Source organism: Canis lupus, chromosome X (assembly GCF_011100685.1).
Source record: "Canis lupus familiaris isolate Mischka breed German Shepherd chromosome X, alternate assembly UU_Cfam_GSD_1.0, whole genome shotgun sequence".
NCBI classification, from domain to species: domain Eukaryota; kingdom Metazoa; phylum Chordata; class Mammalia; order Carnivora; family Canidae; genus Canis; species Canis lupus.
Genome location: NC_049260.1, coordinates 84,860,780 through 84,882,284, shown reverse-complemented (window position 1 = coordinate 84,882,284; position 21,505 = coordinate 84,860,780). Strand labels below are relative to the sequence as shown.

At 47.6% G+C, this 21,505-nt stretch overlaps 1 protein-coding gene across 12 annotated transcripts in view; it reads right to left on the bottom strand.

Moving 5' to 3' along the window:
- PAK3 (p21 (RAC1) activated kinase 3) overlaps positions 1-21,505 on the bottom strand; it is a 261,715-nt gene that overhangs the window by 104,199 nt on the left and 136,011 nt on the right. Inside the window, exons 1-4 of one of the 12 annotated variants that reach the window (XM_038588079.1) lie at positions 20,899-21,097; positions 19,933-19,998; positions 19,700-19,809; positions 14,415-14,562 (exon numbers count right to left, since the gene is read on the bottom strand). The exons of 2 other annotated variants lie outside the window; for them this stretch is intronic. The gene's annotated coding sequence lies outside the window, so the exon portion shown is untranslated. Of the gene's footprint in view, positions 1-14,414; positions 14,563-19,699; positions 19,810-19,932; positions 19,999-20,898; positions 21,100-21,505 lie in introns of those variants that run through there. 9 more of the 12 variants (XM_038588088.1, XM_038588087.1, XM_038588089.1 and 6 more) reach the window with 9 other exon arrangements.

Here is a 21,505-nt window from a genome sequence, read left to right as displayed (position 1 = left end):
GATTTGCGGAAGCAGACGGACAAGCAAGAGAGGCACTCGCTCTTTTTACAGCTGCCTGGTTGCAGTCTTAGATCCTGCAAAAGATAGCTCGCTGCTGACATACATACAAGCACAGTCACACAGAATACATTCGTGTTCGCTCTCATACACACAAGCAAACGAGGTCAGTTCTGCTCTAGTCCTGTTCTTTGTTAACATCTTTAATGAGTGACTTCCATTGTTTTCAACAGGAACTTGACATTAATTAAATCCAATAAGCCAGCCTATTATGGTTGCAAATTTCAAAGATGGGCTGCAAATAAGGAAATCAATAGGTAGACCCCAGCATCCAGACCTCATATACTGCGTACGTTATATGGAACCAATAGTCCTTATTTAAATGACTTCTTAAGCTTCTAAATGTATGCAGTGCCACACTTTAATATTCACTGTGTATGCTGCCATGAGCTAATGCCAAGAAAATGCTAATGATCATCTGATGTGTATTTATATTTTCAAACTAATGCATTATTACAGGTTTCAGCTTTTACATTTCCAACACTGATGCTTCTAAGAAGAGAAAATAAGATGCATAAAGAACAGAGGCAGACAATTTCTTAAGCATTAAAAAAACAAAACAAAACAGAACAACCACCCAAGGTGAATACCCTCAAAGATGCCTCAAAGAAGGAAAAGGAAAGCAAAGCCTAGTAATAAAACATTTCCTAATTCTCAAAACAGAATGTAGTTTACTTGGAAGCATTCAGATGGGGAAAATTAGATGTAGACGGATAGCCCCAGTGAACAAGATATGGTAAGCCAATGTCTTGAGTCTCTGGGGCTTTAGCTGCTCTCTGTTACTATGCCTGGGTGATAATTACACCCTTCCCTGTTCCACTCCAGCAGAAAATCCACAAATTTCCTCAAATTCAGGCCTAAAAATTCAATTCCTGAATTTGCTAAGGCTTTCCATATACCAAACAGATGCTTGGATGTTGTTTTCCAACCCATGTGCCACGGCTCTTCATCCTAGGTCCTTGCTCTGTTATCAGTTTTTCTGTCTCCAAATCGGTTTTCTGCAAGAAGGTAACCACTGCAGGTTTGAAGAGGGGGAGTACAGGAGGTTGACTGAGACCCTCATATCATTTCTTTTTTTTTTAAAGATTTATTTATTTATTCATTCAGAGAGAGCGAGAGAGAGGCAGAGACACAGGCAGAGGGAGAAGCAGGCTCCATGCAAGGAGCCCGATGTGGGACTCGATCTCCAGGATCACACCCTGGGCTGCAGGCGGCGCTAAACCGCTGCGCCACCAGGGCTACCCCTCATATCATTTCTAAAGCAGGAATTTAGATCCATTTTGCAAAGCTCGTATTTCACCAAAATGACTGAACAAATGTATGAATGGCATCCTGTCAGAACTGGAGGTCAAAGCAGTTGAGCTGGCATAAAATGCAGCCAGCCTTTTTTTTTAAAGATTTTATTTATTCATGAGAGACATAGAGAAGCAGAGACACAGGCAGAGGGAGAAGCAGACTCCCTGCGGGGAGCCTGATGCGGGACTTGATCCCAGCATACTGGGATCATGCCCTGAACCAAAGGCAGACGTCCAACCACTGAGCCACCCAAGCACCCCACAGCCTGTCTTTTGCAAGCTTTTGCCCTTGACCTAAGTTTCTGTGCCCACATTTTATGAGAGCTGAGCATGTATCTCACCATCTTATTTGGGAGCTATCGTTAAAGAAGAGGAAATGCTATCTATTTAAAAGAAAAGGCTTCCCTCACCGTTAGAAGAATGGGATGTGACAAGATCTCCTTTCCATCTATCCTCCTTCACAGATCAGAGGAGACTAACATCCAGTTGGCCAGAGCCTTGAGTGTTAGAACCCCCCATCTCTTCTCCTTCAACCAAAGACAACATTTTGGTCTTCACCAAACTGGCCATGAGTCTACGAAAAGATCATAACCAACCTGCCCAGAGAAATTCCTCTAGGATCCAAAAACCTGATCTGATGGATGACCTCACAACTAAGCATTCTGCTTTTCCAACTGAACACAAATTCTTCATTTGCAAGTTGTTAGATCTACCAAACAGTTCGTTTTCCGTGCTATCCATGACTCTACCACCTGGTGGCAACTGCCATGGCTCACCAGTGGCTCATGCTGGAGCATATCTGCCCTCCAACACGTGTGGAGGCTTCGTTTCCCCAGAGCTTACAAACATGGAAAAAAAACTACCCCTGTGCCTAAGACTTTCTGTGACACGGGGAAGCTCCTGGGTTGATATCATAGGGCGTGGCCCTCACATCAAGGGAAGATATGGTATCTTGGGAGGAAAACTGCAGATAAAGCAGAAGCAGGCTTTGGTGCAGGGAGCTGAAGTCAGCAGGCCTGAGGGGGGAATCAGGTGGTAGTTCCTATATTCCTCCTATGGGGCCCAGACTGTGGCCTAGCACACATCCAGGACAAAAACTTGGGTAGGATAAAGGGGAAGAAAGCGGGTATTCATAATAAATTATGGAACTCTGTATTATAACTCTGCATCAGACAATGTGTATCTCACAGTGTTCCTTCTGCTTTAAGACTGAGCCTAATATATTGCCTGCATCCGTGGTCCCATAAGCCAACCACCACCTGGTTTCAGCCTTTTGTGGTTTGCCTAGGCATACCCTATCCTATTCTGTGCCTCTTAAGAATGAGGGTCTACAGGTTATACAGCTGTATAAAGACAGTACAAGAAAAGATCTTCCGTCAGCCTAACACTGCTTTTTCAGTTTTCATTTTTTAAGATTTTATTTATTTATTCTTGAGAGACACAGAGAAAGGCAGAGACATAGGCAGAGGGAGAAGCAGGCTCTGTGCTGGGAGCCTGATGTGGAACTCGATCCCAGGACCCCGAGATCACAACCTGAACCGAAGGCAGCCGCTCAACCACTAAGCCACCCAGGCGTCCCTAACACTGATTTTTCTAGGAGAAGAAAATAATTCCACGTGCTCTTCTTGTTGATTTCTGCTTGACTCTTATTTCAAAGAATCCTGAGACCAAAACAGAAACTGACTACCCTTTGAGGGGTCCCATAGTAACTCTAAGAATACACCTCTTAAGTAACCCATCTGTGCCTGCATTCATGTACTGAAACAACAAATACAGATTTAAGCTTATGTGCCAGGTGCCATGGTAGGTGTTGGGAGTGAGATTCTAGGATTGAGCAGTGGGTCTCATCTCTGGCTGCACGTTATATATATAAGACATATATTAAATATGCAAGTAAAAATACAACTACAAACCAAGTCAGGGTGTGTGTATGGCAAAATGAAGAATGCTTAAAAAAAAGGGAGGGACTACAACAGTTCACAAGAAAGCAAGACTCTTTGACTACCATCTTACCACATGAGAAATCAGGGCCAATAATTAGACCTCCGTATGTCAGGGGACTATAGGATATAGGATATCCAGAGAACATCATTGCATCGCCTTTTATCCCCATGCCACCAACATCCATAGGCACCAGGTGCTATGTTAGGTACAGAGGGCATATAAAGAGAAATTAAGAGCAGTCCCTGTCTTCAAAGAGCTCACGGTCCAGTGAGGATGACTGACATTCATAGTAAAGTACAATGCCATGGGACTCTAGGAAGTTTTGGAGGGTCAGAGCAGGGAGGATAGTATGTCCTCAGAGGAGTCAGAGGATACAGCACTTGAGCAGGGTATTGAAGGGTAAGGAGGAGTTTGCCAGAATGTGAAAAGTGAAAAGCATGTGGTTGGTGTGGGCCTCTATTCAATAGTATATTCCAACAAACAAGTATACCCCAAGCATGCTAGAGTAGCCAAATATACCCCAAGCATGCTAGAGTAGCCCTCTTTGCATTAGGCTTCTGTTTCTGATGAGCTAAGTGATGCTGTGTAAAAAAAAAAAGCTATGTAAGAAAGAGAACAGGTCTCAGACCTCTGGAAAAAAGGAACCTGGATGAGACTCTTAAAAAACCAAGTCACAATGGGGTACCTGGGTGACTCAGTGGTTGAGCATCTGCCTTCGGCTCAGGGCGTGATCTCAGGATCCTGGGATCAAGTCCTACATTGGGCTCCCCACAGGGAGTCTGCTTCTCCCTCTGCCTATGTCTCTGCCTCTCTCTGGGAGTCTCTCATGAATAAATAAATAAAATCTTTTAAAAAAGCCAAGTCACTGGCTTCTAACAAAGTACAGAAGAGACAGGTATGGTCTGATAAAAAGCATTTTCTAGACCTATAACCATGTATGAGCAAAATGGACCTCTTCTGGGGAATGCATGAAGAAGAGGATACTTGGAAAAAGAAAAGCCTTCCTTTCATAGTTCGTATAAGAACTAAGTTGCACTCTGTCATGCAGTTTTAATTTCAGGGGTTGATTTTTAGCTAGGTCTTTCATAAACCCAAAAGAATGCTCTCCAACAAATGAAGAGTAGCTCATTCCAGTTCTACTGCTGGATCATTCTGTGATCTTGAAGAAATCACTGAATATTCATAAATAAATTCATTCATTCAGCCTTTACAGAGTGTATGCCTAGTATGTGCCCAAGTAGGCAGAGGATGCTTTGGAGCTACAGTGGAGGAAGGGTAACTAATACTGCCCAGAGAAGTCAGAGGGTATAGCACTTGAGCAGGATATTGAGGGATGAGTAGGAGTTTGTTAGCTCCTAGGGCAAGCCGTGAGCAAGGTACAGTCCCTGCCCTTGAAGAAACTTAAAGTGTAATGGGTGCTAACCACGGCAGCTCAGTAAAGGTTAGAGAAGGGGACACTCAAAAGCATGGAGGAGGCTTCACAAAGGAAGTACACATGAAACATTATGGCATAAGAAACATTATGGGTTAGGGCCTAGAGGAGATTAGAAACAATGTAGTGGACTACAGGAACTAAAGATAAGTTGGCCCAACCACAGTAAATTGGAAGGATAGAAAAAAAGATCAGCAAAGACAAAATGAAGAAAGGTTTTCTAACCTTTTTTTTGGAGTTTAGATTCCTCCTGTCTAGACAAAGATGCTTCAAGCAGTGAGATGGCATGACTAGCTGTGAATTTCAGAATTCTTCCTTGGGTGACAAGGTTGCAGATGTCTAAGGCTGAAGACTTGGGGCAATTTTCCGCCACGGGGTGGGATGTTCTAGGTAGCGACATGGGAATAATTTGGGAGAGAAGACACTGAGAAAGTGAGCCAGGGAAGAAAGCAAGCACATGAGCATGGGACTAGAAAGACAAGAGGAGGGACATTTCAAGAGGGGCCTCTGTTTCGGACATTGGCCAAAGATGACAGGGATGTTAGGCCTGCTATGATTAACTGGTCTCAGGACCCTGAATGGAAATACATTTCTATCCCCAAAGGCCTAGAAGAATGTGGGAGGCCAAATTCTTTTTTATATAAGTCTTTGGGGGGAGGTTTCCAGATTTGCTGGAGGTATAATTGACAAATAAAAAGTGTATATGTTTAAAGTGTACCATGTGATAGTTTGACATATGTCTACACTGTGAAGTGGTTACCACAGTTCAAATTAATTGATACATCCATCACCTTACATAGTTACCTTTTTTTGGTGCCATGAGAACATGCAAGATCTACTCTCTCAGCAAATTTCAAGTACACAATTTGGTATGATTAACTATAGTCGCTATGCTGTGTATTAAGTCCCTGGTTTAACCTTTAGTTTCTGTTTGGGATTCCAAATAAAACTGTGTCTCAGTTTCTTTTTTGTTTGGGTTTTATTTGTCTTGGAGGGGTCTTTTTTTCTTAGAAGATTTTATTTATTTGAGAGAGAGAATGAGAGCACAAGCAGGGAGAGTGTCAGAGGGAGAGGGAGAAGTAGACTCCCCACTGAGCAGGGATCCTGGTGCGGGGCTCAATCCCAGGACCCTGAGATCATGAAACGAAACGAAAGTAGATGTTAACCGATGGAGCCACCCAGGCGCCCTAGAGGTCTTTGCAAATAAGAGTAAATGACTAGCTTAGAATGGTGGGAGGAAAAACTAATGAATAAGATGGTATGCTGAAAACAAATATGATTATGTTGGAAGCCCCTCGTACTAGCAGCCATTAAAGCACCAATAATAACCGTATTCCTGTAAGAATAAAAACAAACTGTTCTAATGTTTTTGGCCAATATGACAGCATTTATGATTTTAGAAAAATGTCTTTCAACTTTTATATGAACTCAACTAACAAATCTAAAAATTCTACAAAGACCAATAAGTATTGGCAAATGAACCTCAATGGGTGACTTTTGTAAAAGTCAATATACAAAGAAAAGAGAACACACAAAGTGACAGGTCTATCACAGCAAAATTAGGAATATCTGGTGGAAAGCAAAACAAATATCTAAGCATCTTGACTTTGAGAGGCAGAAACCACATAGCAAGCCATAAAAAGCAAGAGGACACATCAATTCACAGGTGGTGGAAAAAATGTCTTCCTAGCTATCTAGCCCTCTCAATAGAGACACCAAGATTAAAGACAATACATACAAATGTAGCAGCTGTTCTAACATATTGATTTGGCATCATGAAATGGTTCAAGAGAGCTGGGCATGTGTGCTGTAGATATGAATTTGAAGATCTAGAAGAGTACAGAATGAGAGAGAAGAAAAGACTGTTGGGGAACACCACCATTTAGGGGCTAGAAAGGGGAAAGGAACCAGAGATCCCTGAGGAATGTGGTTAAAGAAGTGGAGGAACTCACTAGAAGATTTCATGGAAGCCAAGAGAAGAATACTTCACTTCCGAGTATGGCTATGAGGCCAAAAAAAAAAAAAAAAAAAAGGCTACACAGAGGACAAAAATACTCCACTTTATGTCCTCCCATCTTTTCCCTAGAGTTTACTAAGGTTGATGTCATGTCATCTTCACATCAAGAAAAATGGCCAAGTGGCACCAGAGGTCTGTGGACGTATTTCAGAATGTTTTAAGAAATCCCACACTGTGGACATCTGGTGTTACTTGAGCAGCATGAACAAAACCACACAGCATGCCTGGAGAAAGATTTTCCTTATGGTGGTGAACAGCAGCACCATGGCCATATATTATTCAGCCTTATTGCAAAGCATACTCTTATGAGATTACGTTTGTTGCACTCTTGCAATGTGTCAGATGTTGCACAGGAGACAAAGAAAAAATACAATATGGTTGGGCTAGCAGATAAACCGTAGCTAGTGTTCAACTTTCTTTTTCCACAAGAAGGATTATGCTCAGTTCAAACAGCTCTTATTTGTTCGACGTAGTCTCCAAAGGCTTTGCCAACCAAAGATGCAAATGTTCAGGGTGGACAGGTCCCATCTCAGCCTATTTCTGCTGCAAATCAGCTTCATAATCTTGGATACATCTGTCCCTTAGCCCCTCTGAACCTATTTCCTCATGTACGAAATGTGACTACCTAGCCAAGAAAAAATAAAATAAAATATTATACCTAGAGGAGATGCTTACAATTACTACCCTAGATTTCACGAGCCATAAACAAAATTGTCAGCATCCATTGAGATCTTATGTCCCAGCCGCTCTGCTGAAAGCTACGCCTGCACAAGTGTGTGCCACATGCGTAACCACATTAGCTATTATTATTTCTGTTTTACAGACGAAATGGACATCCAGAGACATCAGGCTGCCTGCTAAGGTTGTAGAGTGGAAGATATGACCACAACTCCATGTCTGTGGGGCTCCAAAGCCCATACTCTGATGTATGCTTCCACAACCACACAACAGTTTCATTGGACATGACGTGTTCTCAGTTACTCACAGCCTTTGCATGGACATGAACATTCTGAGGGATTCACAGTGAACTGTGTCTCCACTGTGGTGCTTGGGACCAAAGCCTGGAAATAGGCAGAACATCTATCCACAAAGCAGACATTTCAGTGTTAGAATCAAGGCCAGAGGAGTGTCTGTAGTTAGACACCAGACTTCTGACTCCACCAGGATCAGGAGCCTCTCCTGTTCCCTTCTTTGAAGTTTCTATACCAGCAAATGGAAGGTGACATCATGGAGGACTTCATCATTTCAAGGGAAAAGTTGTAGGACAAGAGGGGACATGGACACGAACCAGAAACATTGTGGCAATGCCCAGGTAAGCATGTCCCAGAAGGACCTGGGAATGGAGGCAACTCTCCATAGGATAATTCTGTTTTTTCCTTCATCTTCTTAAGTGGGGATGAGCACTACCTCCTAGCTTATGTTTAAGCAGAAATGTAAGGAAAGCAGGCAACAAGTCCTGTGAAACATAGCTCCTTGGTTGCAAAGAACCATCTCCTTTCTCTGCTGTCTCAGGGTCCCGTTCCTTTGAAGGCACCTACCTCATAGAGCTGTGGTAAGGATAAGATCTATCATCTGTTGAGCACTTACTGTGGACTGGACTGTGTGCTACCTGCTTAGATAATCTCATTCCACCCACATAACAACTCGGTGAGGTAGGAAGCTATTAGTGTCCTCCCATTTCAGAGATGAGGAAACTGATCCTTTTTTTAAGATTTTATTTTATTTATTCAAGAGAAAGAGAATGAGAGAGAGAGTGAGAGAGCGAGAGAGAGAGAGAGGCAGAGATACAGGCAGAGGGAGAAGCAAGCTCCACACAGGGAGCCCGACGTGGGACTCGATCTCAGGTCTCCAGGATCACGCCCTGGGCTGAAGGCGGTGCTAAACCGCTGCATCACCCGGGCTGCCTGAGGAAACTGATCCTTAAGAGGGATGAGTGGGATCCCTGGGTGGCACAGCGGTGGGATCCCTGGGTGGCGCAGCGGTTTAGCGCCTGCCTTTGGCTCAGGGCCCGATCCTGGAGACCCGGGATCGAATCCCACGTCGGGCTCCCGGTGCATGGAGCCTGCTTCTCCTTCTGCCTGCGTCTCTGCCTCTGTCTCTCTCTCTGTGTGTGTGACTATCATAAATAAATAAAAATTTTAAAAAAAGGAAAAAAAGAGGGATGAGTAATTGACTCAAACAAGATTCCGCAGCAAGGAAGTGGCCAAACTGCCATTCAAATGCTCATCTACGGACTCCAAAGCTGGTGTTCCTAATTCCTCTATCATAATGGATGAATGGGTTATTAACTGTTTTGAAAAGCAGAAAATACCATATAAATGCACGGGGGTGGGTCTATGCACTTAGCACTTCACAAGGATTTCAAGTGAATTTAGGCAGGTGCATTTTTTTTCCTTCCTAAAATTCACCCAGTCCTCTAAAATTATATAATTTGCTTTGGGTGACTCTCAGCATATCCACAGAAACGACCAAATGTAAACTTGCCAGGCTATTTCTCTAAAGCCATCTCTTGGAGGAGGTGGTGGCTAAATTTTAACTCAGTACAAAATTTCCATTAAGGTCTACAGCTCACTTTCATTCCTCTTCCTTAGGTACAGAGACAAAGGGCTCCTGGAAAGATGGCACATCTCTGGGCTGCGCAAAGAGGTCTACGAGGAGGTTTGCCTTGGGAAATGACTCCCCCCACATCCTGGCTGCTGTTCCCAACTACTCATGGACCCTCAAGTTCTCGGGAACCTAAAGAGGACTATAAAGATTCCCCCAATCCCAAGCTTCAAGACTGTTGCCTTGTGCTACTGTTGCATGGTGACGTCCTTTTCCCCACTAGAATAAAAGTACCTCAAGGGCAGGATATGTTTCATACCTCCATCTGAATCTCCTTCTGGGTCTAGCACTCGATAGGGCCCACAGAAGATCCTCAACCTAGGCTGGTAAGGCCATTGGAATTCTGGGATTGAGGAAGACAGGCACTGGATCTGTCCTGACACATTGCGGTCCACCTACCTCTTTCAGTTTTCTTACTGGAGTTTCATAAGTAGATGCTCTGGGCCTGGCATCATGGTAGACACTGGGAATCCAAGATAAGTTACACGATATGGTCTCTGCTTTCAAAGAAGGCCTCAATCTAATCACAGGTGTAGAGGGTACTACGTGGTATTTCAGGCTTTTCCCCATGGTGCCAGAATCCATATCAAATGGCAGTGTGGACATATTTTGCACCCGTCTTTACTCCATAGAGACTCCAGCAGGGGAATCTATGGACTAAGGAGGCTTCTGCAAGGTGCTCTCATGTTTCTAATTCTCTCATAGGGAATTGGGGTGGCGCCTGACCCTGACACCAGGTTCTTGATCTACTAGTTCGCTCCTGGGATTTGTGCTTCTTTTTACCCTCTTGCAGGGAAGTCTGCAGTCTGTTTGGAGTGCAAGGAAGTTTTTTCAGTTTGCCTTCATCCGCGCCTACTGAGAAATTTCCTCTGTTAACTTGCTAGTAACAGCTGTTGAAATTCCAGTGGGGTCTATATATGCGCATGCATGCTCACAAGAGAAACTTACTTTATCATCCAGCTAACTCATGAACCTTTCTTTTCTCTTTCTTGAATACCATGGAGTAACACATTCCAGTGTAAACAGGGAAAAAGTAGACCTGGCTAGACTAGAGGTGGCTATGGGAAGCAATGTGGAATTCCAGATCAGAAACAGAAAATAAGAGACACATACTTCTGCCCAGGAGACCACTGGGAGTGCCTAAAGAAACACACATTTCTTACCTTCCCCTCCCCTTGGGAGGGAAAGATGAGGACAGGTTATGTCATCATCTTCCAGAAAATAAACCATCTAAGCCCCAACCTCCTTTGGATAGGCTGGCTAAGATTCTACTAGAGATGACTTCTGTAAAAGAGAATTATGGCAAAAGGATATAATATTTGATCTGTGGGGAAAAATTAAAAAAAATTGATCTGTGGGTTTGAGCTTTTTCTTTTTAATCCTAGACATAAATTCCACTCCTTTTTGCTCTGGAAAGATCTAGTCCCACTGGTGCCCTGGCTGAAACCAACAGTCTTCCTTTGGCCACAGGTTGCTGTTAACCTTCTAGCAGGTATGAGAAGAGCATTAGTGACAAGTAGGGGAAAAAAGTGACAACTTTTTTGTGATTATGAGCTACCACCTGCAGTGGGTGTGAGATGGTGTGTGTGTGTGTCAGTGAAAAAATGAGTGGATACGGCAGTATTAGCGTGGGGCCACATGCAAGAGTTTGGGGATGTGTGAGTGTGTGCGCATGTTTGGGGCCACTATAAACACGTGTGAATCACAGATGTGGGTTAGTGGGATCATCTCAGCAAGGGAGCATAGGTCAGTGTCAATGCGTCCGTGTGTGAGTCCAACTAAGAGTTCATGGCCATTCAGGCAAGTATGTTGAGCTAGAGTCAATGTATTTATGCCTTGGTGTCTGTGTGGGCACATGAGCCAGTGTGAACAAGTATATCAACCTAAGCGGGGGGGGGGGGGGTATTGCAGGGTGGATGAGAGTCTGAGTGTAAGTCTACATGGCCATCTACGGCATCAGTAGCAGGTTGTGTCTAAGTGCATGAATGCATTTATGGGAATTGAGGGTGACAGTGTTCAATTGTGTGGGTCAGGGTGGTGTGTGCCAACATAACTGCCACTCAGGGACCCTGCAGATCACCACATGTGTACTGGTGCAAATGCATGTAGCTGTGTGAGGGTATGTCAGTATGAGAGTACAAGAGTGAGAATAGGCAGGAATGTAAGCATGCTAGCACCAGTGTGAACACGTGTACTATAGAAATGATAGTTGGACAGTGTGAAGATATACATGTGAATGTGCATGATTGTGACCGTGCACCCCTGGGAATGTGTGGGAGTGTAGGATTTTGAGCATGTGTCTGCAAATGTGAGAATATGGAAAACTGTGCAAATGTATAAACATCAGTATATGGGCATGGGCATGCCCTAAGTGTGACTGTGTGATGTGAATTAGCATGAGAACTGAATGGGCATATGGACATGTCAGGGTGTGTCGGGATGACTGCATCAGTATGACTCTGAGTACGAACATAGGGTGCTGGGTGTTAGTGAAAGTGTCTAAGTTTATGAAAAGGAGAGTGTGAGACTGTATATCAGGATGCATGCCTGTGAGCTGGAGGAGTGCGATCAGATCTCAGCATGAAGGTGAGCAAATAAACGGGAATGGGTGTCATGATGAGCGTGTTTCCATGTATAAGGGTGACTATGTGTGAGTGTGACAGAGGCAGGGGGGTTACGTCAGTGCTGAGCATGTAATATTGAGGTTAAGATTGTAAGAGGGTCTAAAAAGTGGAAATGAGGGGCAGCCCGGGTAGCTCAGTGGTTTAGCACCACCTTCAGTCCAGGGCCTGATCCTGGAGACCTGGGATCGAGTCCCATGTCAGGCTCCCTACATGGAGCCTGCTTCTCCCTCTGCCTGTGTCTCTGCCTCTCTCTCTCTCTCTCTGTCTCTCATGAATAAATAAATAAAATCTTAAAAAAATAAAAAGTGGAAATGGGTGAGACTGTGTTCATGGTGGGAGCGTGTATGCGCATGCATGTGTCCCTTCAATGAGTGATGATCTGTGTGTTTTACTGCAAGGAGGAAACCATCCATGACAGTGCAAATGTGTTACAGCATATAACACTGAGGGTGTGTATGGCTATATGAGAAATAGGCAGGGGCAAGTCAGCATGGGTCTGCGTATAAACTACTTGCGATCGTGCAGGAATTTGCAGGTTAAATGTGATTCTATCATTTCTGTGGATGTGAGAAGGTGTGACCAAGAGTGTGTGAGAACATAAGAAAGTATAAAGGTGTGAGTGGGTGGGAATGTGAGGCTGCAGTGTAGGGCGAGTGCAAGCATGTGTCAGTATGAAATGTGAATATAGAAATGTAAGTGGCAGTGTGTGGCAGTATGAGTGTATGCCGGCATGCAGTGTGTTTGTAAATATGTGTGTGAGGGTGAAGGGGTGGGCGTGATGGTCACCACAAATGTGTCCGGTGGGAAAAGTGTGAGCCAAGGAGGCCTAAGGATTGTATGAATGTCCAAGAGTACAGAAGCATGCTTGAGAAAGTATATGTGCGTGTGTGCAACCAGGGAAGAGTACTGATGTCATCTAGGATGCTGAGAAACTCTCCAGGAAGCGTCTTTCCCCTCAAAGCCACCGCATGTGTCCAGTTACAGGCACATTACTCAGCCCCTCCCAACTTCTGTCTCTTTGTGGGCAAAGACAATGATTCTAGTACCTACCTTGAGCTAGTCTCACTTATAATCAGAAACAAAAACAGGAACTACTGTGGGATCAAACGGTCTCCTGCAAGTAAAATGCCTAGCCCAGTGCTGGCAACAGTAGACAATAGATACGGGTTATTATTGGAGCTGTCACAGAACACCCGGAAGAGATCCCGGGGCTCCCTTCTGACTTGAGCGAGTTCTAGTTACCTTCTGTCGCTCCAGGTCTATAGAGGATCCCCTACCACAGCATCTCTAGAAAGCTGAATACATTAGTATCAGCAGGGTTGTAATTTCATACCCTCAATATCATGGCTGAAACTCTGGAGCTTCCCCTTCATGAGGAGGCACCCTAGAAACACCTGCCACTGAGCTACAATTTTCCTTTGTCCTGGGGCCTGGGGCAGACTTTGTGAAAGGGAACTGCACTGTGTACTCCTTATTTTCTCTTTGTTATTCTTGTTGTTAGAAGTGTAGACCAAGAGAAAGAGGGACATTAAGATACAAACAGGTAGCTGGACAGTGACATATGGCAACAGAAGGCTGGAGGGAGCAGCTGACAGCAGAAGCCCTAAAGGCTGCCCGACAGGGAAAGAGGTACATGATCAGAGGCGGGCCATGGAACCTGAAAGAAGTGGAGAGGAAGAGAAGAGCTCAAATTGAAAATCTGCCGGGCAACTGTAGGGCACTCGTGAGAGAGACCAGAGACCTGTAAAATTGAGTCCCTATCCCTAGTTTCTGGTCTAGTTTACCTGCCAAGATGAACACTCCAGAAACCATGCAAGAATTACAGCAGGCAGCAGAGAAGCAAGGGCTACGCAATACTCTACGCACTCAAGTGTTGTTGGAAAGCTGGGGGAGAAGTGGTCCCTGCTTGGATGGGAAGGCAGAGGGAAGGTTCTGGAAGGTTTAAGCCCACCAGGCCCGGAAGCTGGGACAGATGGGGTGGGGGTATGTCTTGAATAGGAAGGTGAAATGAAAGTTGTGGAGCAGGAGAAATTTCAGGAACTGACTGGTCAGACAGTGGCACGTGGCTGAAATGCCACTGTGACATCTGGAAAGCAGGAAGAAAGAGAATAGGCAGCTTGATGGGAAGCGCGTTGGTGGTTACACGGAAGCTCTTAGGTGGTGCTTGATGTTTGTAAAGGACTTGGCCCTATCCATTCTGTTGTTTCTCTTACTCCACAATGTAAGTCACAGCTATCATTCCCATATCAGCAATGGCAGGGAGGGACCAAGAAACCAAGGGTAACTATACAGCCACAGGCCCCCAGAAAGAAAGGGCTATATCCCAAGACCCAGCTAGGGAGGCCTAAGCAGGGTCTGTAACATTGGGAGCTCTTATGAAAAGGTGGCCTTTACCTGGATTTGGAGATGTCTGACTCCCTGCCCTGGAATCCATTACTCACCTCTTACTGCCACCACTGTAGGACCTCAGCACAGATGGGTGCTGCCCATGAGAAGGGGCTGGGCTGCCTTCAGCTCCGACGGACTCGGTGCTGGGCACACCTGCTGCCACAAGATGCAAGGACTCAGATGCTCTTTCTTGGGGACAACCTGCCAAGACAAGCATTGTGGGGGGTGCAGGAACCCCTTGCCCCTCCTGCTACTACTCCCTTAGCCACCCCCCCAAAACCTCACATACACCCTACAGTGGATTTCAGAAAACCCCTTGAGAAGGTAGAGCATCAGAGAGGAGAGAAGCATACAAAGGGCCTTGGGAGGTCAGAGCCCATTTGGGTGCTGGACTGGGGGCTTCAGGTTGAGAGCTGCTGTCATTTCACCACTCACTCTGGCTCTGCTTGCTTGTTGGCAGAGAAGACCTGCCCTAGCCACCCCAGACAAGTGTCAGGAGGACGGGATCAAATAGGACAGATGGGAAATAGCCACATATTCTTAGGAGGTGGTATAGTCCCACGTACGACAGAAAACTGAGAGATCATGGCAAACGCACTTTGGCTCTGAGGACATCTGAGCTTCCCCAAACCCTGGCAATGCTGTTTCACTTCCAAGCTGCCACCTCTACCTCCTCCCCTTCTCAGCAACCCCTTCACTGGGTGGCTGTGGGAAGCACTTGGAGAGTCCCTAATTGGCTATCATCTCATAGCTGTTGAAGGTTGCAGTCTCTGATCCTAACTGGGACCTCCTTCTGCCTCCCCACAATGTCCACTATGGGGAGGTCTGCCACAGTCTTTCTCAGACTTCTTAGGGTGAATATCTACTGGTGTTTTTCTGGGTGATAGTTTGCCCTATTTCCCTACAGAGGTTTCCATGTTCAACTGTGGAGGCAAGGTCTTTAACCCTTCTCTTTTCTGCCTTCACCCACAATCACTCAAGCCTCTCGAAGGAAGCCCACTCTTCCGTCCTTCCTACCCTGCCCCCAGCTTCCCTCCATGGTGTCTGTTCTCAAAGAAAAGCAGCACATATATGTTCAATTCCAACAAAGCTGGACCCAGGCTAGTACACGCTCTAATGGCCGATAATGGAATGCAGAAGGTCCTAATCCAAAGACACAGATGGCAGGATATCTAAAGGCGGAGACAGTAAAAAACTGAAGCCTCAGGGAGGCAAGAAAAGCCCCAGGATTCTCACTTTCCCCTTGGTGAACAAGAAGACCAACCCATATCCCAGGTATGCCACTTGCTCTTGGCGAGACTCCAGAACACGGCCACCCATCTGTCCCCCAGGGGCCCTGGCATTCCCTGAGTGCCTCCCACTCGCATCCTCCAAGCAGCCTTTCCAACTGCCACCCACTGAGCCACTAAGTGGTGTGCCAACCAGGTCCTTGGCTGCATGAGCTCATCCTGCAAGGGGGTGGGGTGAGGGTAGGTGAGTAACAGCCACCAAAGCTCCAGAGAGGGGCAGGACTGGAAGGGGGCTCAAGAATGATGGCCACTAAAAGTCTCCTGAGCCCGGGGATGGCAGAAAGCTCCCATGGAGGTGGGGAACAGTGCTAGAACGCAAGATTGAGGGGGGGGCAGTGGATGCACCAGCCTGGACCAACCAAGCACCTCCAGGTTCCTGTACAAGATTGAGCTTTCCTTCCACCTGTCTCCACCTTGCTTCAGCCTCCCATTAACTGCATGGCAGCCTGCTTCCAATCCACCAGTTACACAGCCCTAGCCAGTGGGGGGAGACTGGCAGGACACAGTGCTCCACCTGGTGGTCTCACTCCTCCCACCCGTTGGGGATGTGTTTTGTTGGGAGTGTGGAGATGTGGCCCTGTGTTTGAGTACGTGCAGGGTGGAATCTGTGCTGCTTCCTGCATCCCACAGTAGCTGTGTGCCCTGCGTGCCTGTGCCCGGTCGTGTGTACGCCATGTCATACTTATCGCTATTTTGTGTGTGTCAAGTCTGTATCATGTTGGGTGTGTGTGTGCAGTCATGTTTTTGTTATCAGGTGCACATATACGGGGTCTGTTATGTACTGTGGATGTGCTGTGGTTCTGAGTATACATGTAAGTGTGTGCCATGTTTCTAATCCATATTCTGTAACACATGTCTCTGCCATATTATGTGTCTGTATCATGTTGTATGTTTATCACACCTTGTGTCTGCACCTGTAGCTTAGCCTCCTACTGGGGCTGGGGTAGGGATCAGTGCACCCATTGTGTGCCTACCAGCACCCCAGCTTTGCTGCATTCCAGCTTCCTGTCAGCATCTCTGACTGGAGACTAGGGTTGCCACTTTTGGGGGAGGGGGCAGGAAGCTATGGCCAACCACTCTCTCTACCGCAGGCCCTCCCACAGCTGGTGCCTGGCCCAGCACTAAAGATTGCAGGGAAAGGAATTCTGGAACCTTTGTGAAGCCCAAAGGAGGAAACTAAGTGCTAGGGAGATGGCACCCTTGCTAAACCCCCGGCCTCATCCATATATGAGAAGGGCCTGCAGGGAGCTGCAGCTGCCTCAGTTTCTCCTTCAGGACATCTGGAAGAACTGGTGCCCTTCTCCGCAGGGGCAGGGAGTTAACAACTGCCCAAGGGATTAGCGCTGGCAAAGGGAGCCGGGCCAGGGGACACATGGGAAGCTCTGCCAAAGGTGTTCCCGCAGAGGCCACTAGAGGGGGCGATTGTGCAGGCAGTTAGGGATAGTGTCTCATAGATGCAGAATTCCAGAAAGTCCACCTGGCTCACAGAGGAGGGAGAAAGAAGAGGATACACATCCTAAGCAGGCCTTCCTTCACCCTCATCTGGGCCCTTCGGTTTTGAGGCTGAATCGGGGAGTTGGCACCACTAGTACCTATCTGCACCCCCAACCCCCCCCCCATAAGATCTATATAAAATCCCCACAGAGCTTCTCAGAGGCTGGTTATAGGTTCCCTAGCAGATTCTCCACCTGGGCTTCCCTTCTTCCTCCTGTTTCCCATTGACATGAAATCAAAATAAAACCACGCTGCTCAAGGAGATGGAATGTGTGTCGTGGTTGGAGGTTCATTTTTTATGGATTTCCCCCAGATTGGAGGGTGAGATTTAAAAGGGTAAATGGATTTTTTTGGGGGGGATGTCCTATGGTGGGCCTGCCTTCATGACCAAGAACAAACAGACCCACTTTCTAAAATGTCATGACCATCTCAGAAACCACTTCATCCAATCGCATCATTCAAAAGCCAAAGAAAGTAAGGCTCAAAGAGGGGCAGAAGCAGACAAGACCACCAGCCTCCTGACTCCCAGGGTTTTTGTTCTACCTCAGCTCCCTGTCCTCTAGTCTCTAAAAAAAAACAAAAAACAAAAAACCCCCCAAAACAAAAAACCTTCTTTCTCCAAATACAGCACCCTCCCAGCGTGGCAAAAAAACCTTGCCTCCCTCTCCACTGTGTGAGCTCCAAGACAGTCAGTCAGGCTCTGTCTCAATGATCAGCGCCCCAGGCTTTTCTGTCACACCTTGGGAATGATCTTCATTCCCCACCAGTAAATTGTTCATCTCTTTTGGGTCTTCAAGGTCTACCTCCCCCATTTTGGCTTCCCACCTGCAGCCGCAGCTGGAGTTATGCCATTTTGCCCCTTGTCACGTCCCTCGGGTACAACACAGATTGCCCCAACCTGCAGATAATTGACTGAATGTGCAAATCAGACATGGATCCATTGTCCTGATTAACATTTCCAATTAAACTCTGGGTTAGGCTGTGGGTATTAGTGACTGGAGTAATCACTACTTGAGATGTAAATGCAAATGCCTTCCAAAGTCCTGGGGCCCAGGAGGAATGGAAACAGACTACCAGGCCTGGGGGGAGGGGAGGAGGTGTTCTTTGGTCCTCTAGTACCCCAAAATCAGATTTGAAACGTATGGCTGTTAGTTCATACGAAGGCTCCAGCTTCACACCAGAGGAGGACTCTGGCCCTGATTGCACACCCTTTCCTGCCCCCTGCTGGAGAAATCACATCGTGCAGAGTTGGCAGGCGAGTCCACCCCAGGCCCTGCAGGGGGAACCGCCTAGCCTCTGGCAGTTGGGGAGGTTGGGGCACAACAGGGTACCCCCAGAAGCCTCAACAGCTACACTTACCTTCTAGGGCAGTGGTTTTCACCATCCCTCGCCTGCACGGGGTCCCATGGGCCCCTGGGAAGGAGGGCATTTTTGGAACACAGGCAGATACTCCTACGGCTGCAACAGGGACCACAGACCTGGCCTTGGCCCTCCCCATGTAAAAATAGTCAACCTACCTGTCTTGGGCAGATTCAAAGCTCCCCAAATCTCCTTTGGGATCAGGCCCAACCCCCGCCCCAACCCTGCCATTCCTTCTCCTTACCCAGCAGGAAAGAGCCATTGTGAAGTCCACTGCTCACTGAGTTTCTTCCCCTTCCTATGACCAAAGCTACTAGTTCCCGAAGGTGGGTTATGTGGATGGGAATGCTATCGATTCCCTACATATCAAGAAAATCATCCCCCTAAGTCTGGGATGAACGACATGTGCCTCGACCACCAAAATTTCACCATCTCACCTGGGGAAATCGGGGCCTTTGGGTTCCCGGTAAGACCACAGCTCTCTTCTTGTTCTCTATGGCTTTGTTCCTACCTGCTCCATCTGATCTTACCTCTTTCTAGATTTCTAGTTCTGACTTCTTTTTGCCTTGGCCACCCTCTTTGACCTCACAGTAGCTTAGTCTCTGACCTCAGAATAACAAAGTCTCTGACAGGGGCAGCACTTCCCCATCCCACCCCATCTCTCCAATTATTCTTCATTTTTCTCACTTGTCACATCTACTATCCTCTCCCCAAAGACCTCAGCATGCCTGTTTGCTTTGTATGCCAATTCTGCCTCCAACCAGAAAATCTGCAACCTGTGGTAATAGTCAGCTAGTTGGCACACCTTTGGGGTGTTGTGACCCGTTGCCTGCAAGTGTATCACAAGTGAACCTCCCTACAAGGCCCGCTTATCTGCCTGGAGGTTGGGGGGGGGGGTCCACTCCTTGACATCTCAAGGTCCTTCTGGCCTCGAGATCTTCAGCTGTTGGCTTTTACCCAGCAAATGTGCCAGTCTCTTTCCATTTTGCCCCATTCATGGAGAAGGGAGGTATGACATTTATATCTAGAAAACAGAGGCTTCCATGGCTCTCCCTCTAAGCCCCAGGCTATTAATCATCCATTACCAGATTGGGCCCCTCCACCCAGAGGTGCCCCTGGGGTAGGGGCCTCAAGTATGAAATCACAGACCTGCCCAATTATAATTTTGCAGATGGCCCAGTGAAAACTGCACTGACCTTTACACCTCAGTCATCCCAGAACAGGGCCACAGTGTTGTCACCGACAGGAATGGACCTCCTTCTGTTCCAACACCTCAGACAGCCATACAGCTGGCCTGGATTTGAGTCTGTAAAACCATGGGGGGAGCAAGACTAGCATGGCTAAAGGCTTCTCTGATGAAAGCCATTAAAAAAAAAACCAAAAACACTGCAACCACCCCCTTCATGCTTCCCAAAGCCAAGCCACTCACCCTTCTCTCCTTTGCTTCTACAGACCACAGCCTAGAACCCTCAAGTCCAGAGTCTGCCACTGGATTCTGGAAGGTGGGACCAAAAAAATCAAAAGGGGTCTCTTGCTCCCTCCCTGGGCACCGCCCTCCCACCCCGTCCCTCAAACACCACCTAGGGAAGGAAAACCTACAAGAGTAAAAATCTAAAATGTTCAATCTGCCCCAAAGTGTGGCAGTCATCTTGCCAGAGCCAGTTCACAAACTGAGGGCAAGGCCCACTGTAAGCTGAGGACAGGGTTGGGGGGCAGGGGACCTGATGACCCCTAATGACCCCTGCGCCTCCCCAGACAAAGACAAAGGACAATGAGGGGTCCCAGGCTTTTTAGGGAGAGTACTGCATCATTCCAATCTTCACATGAAAAGAAATAAGTCGTCCTGTCATTACCCTCCCCCCACCACCACCAAAAAAGAGGAGGAGGGTAAAGAAAAAGAAAAGAAAGGGCGCCCAGAGAGGAAAATCGTCACTTTTTCTGTTTGTTATAGTTGGGCTCTTCCCTCTCCCCTGGACTTGGCCAGGCCGCGGCCACACCTCCTCCCCTTGGTGGTTTTTTTTTGGGGGGGGGGCGTCGCTACTGTGGCTGGGGGAGGGGGCGGAAAGATGGTGTAAGTCTAACCGGCTTATGTTGATTTGGGGGCGGATTTGGCCTCCAGCGGCCCAGGCCCCGGCCGGCGAGTCCAGGGCTTGCCCCAGCAACGGGGTCCGGGCCCTGCAGAGAGTGGCCCTGACACACCCACTCGTCCGCGGCCGCCAAGCGCGATCGGGCGAACTGCGCGCCGGGTCTCGGGGCTCCGGGACGCCACGGAGGCGACCCAAGGCTGAAGTGCCGCCGAGAGCGGGAGAGGGGCCCCCGGGAAGGCAGAAAAATTTGCCCGGCAGCGCCACACCCTCCCCCGAGCGAGCTGGGCGCCCTGAGTCGCGGGATTTACCTGCCACTGGTCCAGCCACCCTGTCCAGACCTTTCCTCTACCTCCGAGCGCTCGGGCTGGCGGGGCTGGCGGGGGGGGGCCGCAGCCGCAGCCGCAGCCCCGGGCCCGGCCCGCTCACCCCGCCTCTCCTCCCGGCCTCGCACACCTGCCCAGGGCCGGGAAAAGCTGCAGCCCCCCGCGCGAGCCCCCAGACGGTGCGCTGCCGACAGCTGCCCGCCCGCGGCAAAGCCCGGCTCGGCAACCGCTCCCTGGCTCTTGTCTGCTATGACGTCACCTGGGCTCTGCATCGCACGCGGGCCAATCAGAGGGTGAGCAGAAAACTAAAATCGCCCTGAGTGGGCTGCTGGGGACCAATCTTTTGTTTCCAGGCAGGAAGCGCCTGGGAGGGGAAAAAAAAACCTGAAGGGGAGGGAACAGAGAGAGGGAAAGGAAAAGGAGATGGAAACTTCTACACTGTCAGGGTTGTCTAGAAAGAGGTGGGGCCATCGAGAGACAGAGAGAGAGAGAGAGAGAGAGAGAGAGAGAGAAACAGGGACAGGCGCACCTGACAGTGGGGAGGGGTGGGGCGTTTTGTGCATCTTCCTTAAACGGCTCCCCTCAGGAAGAT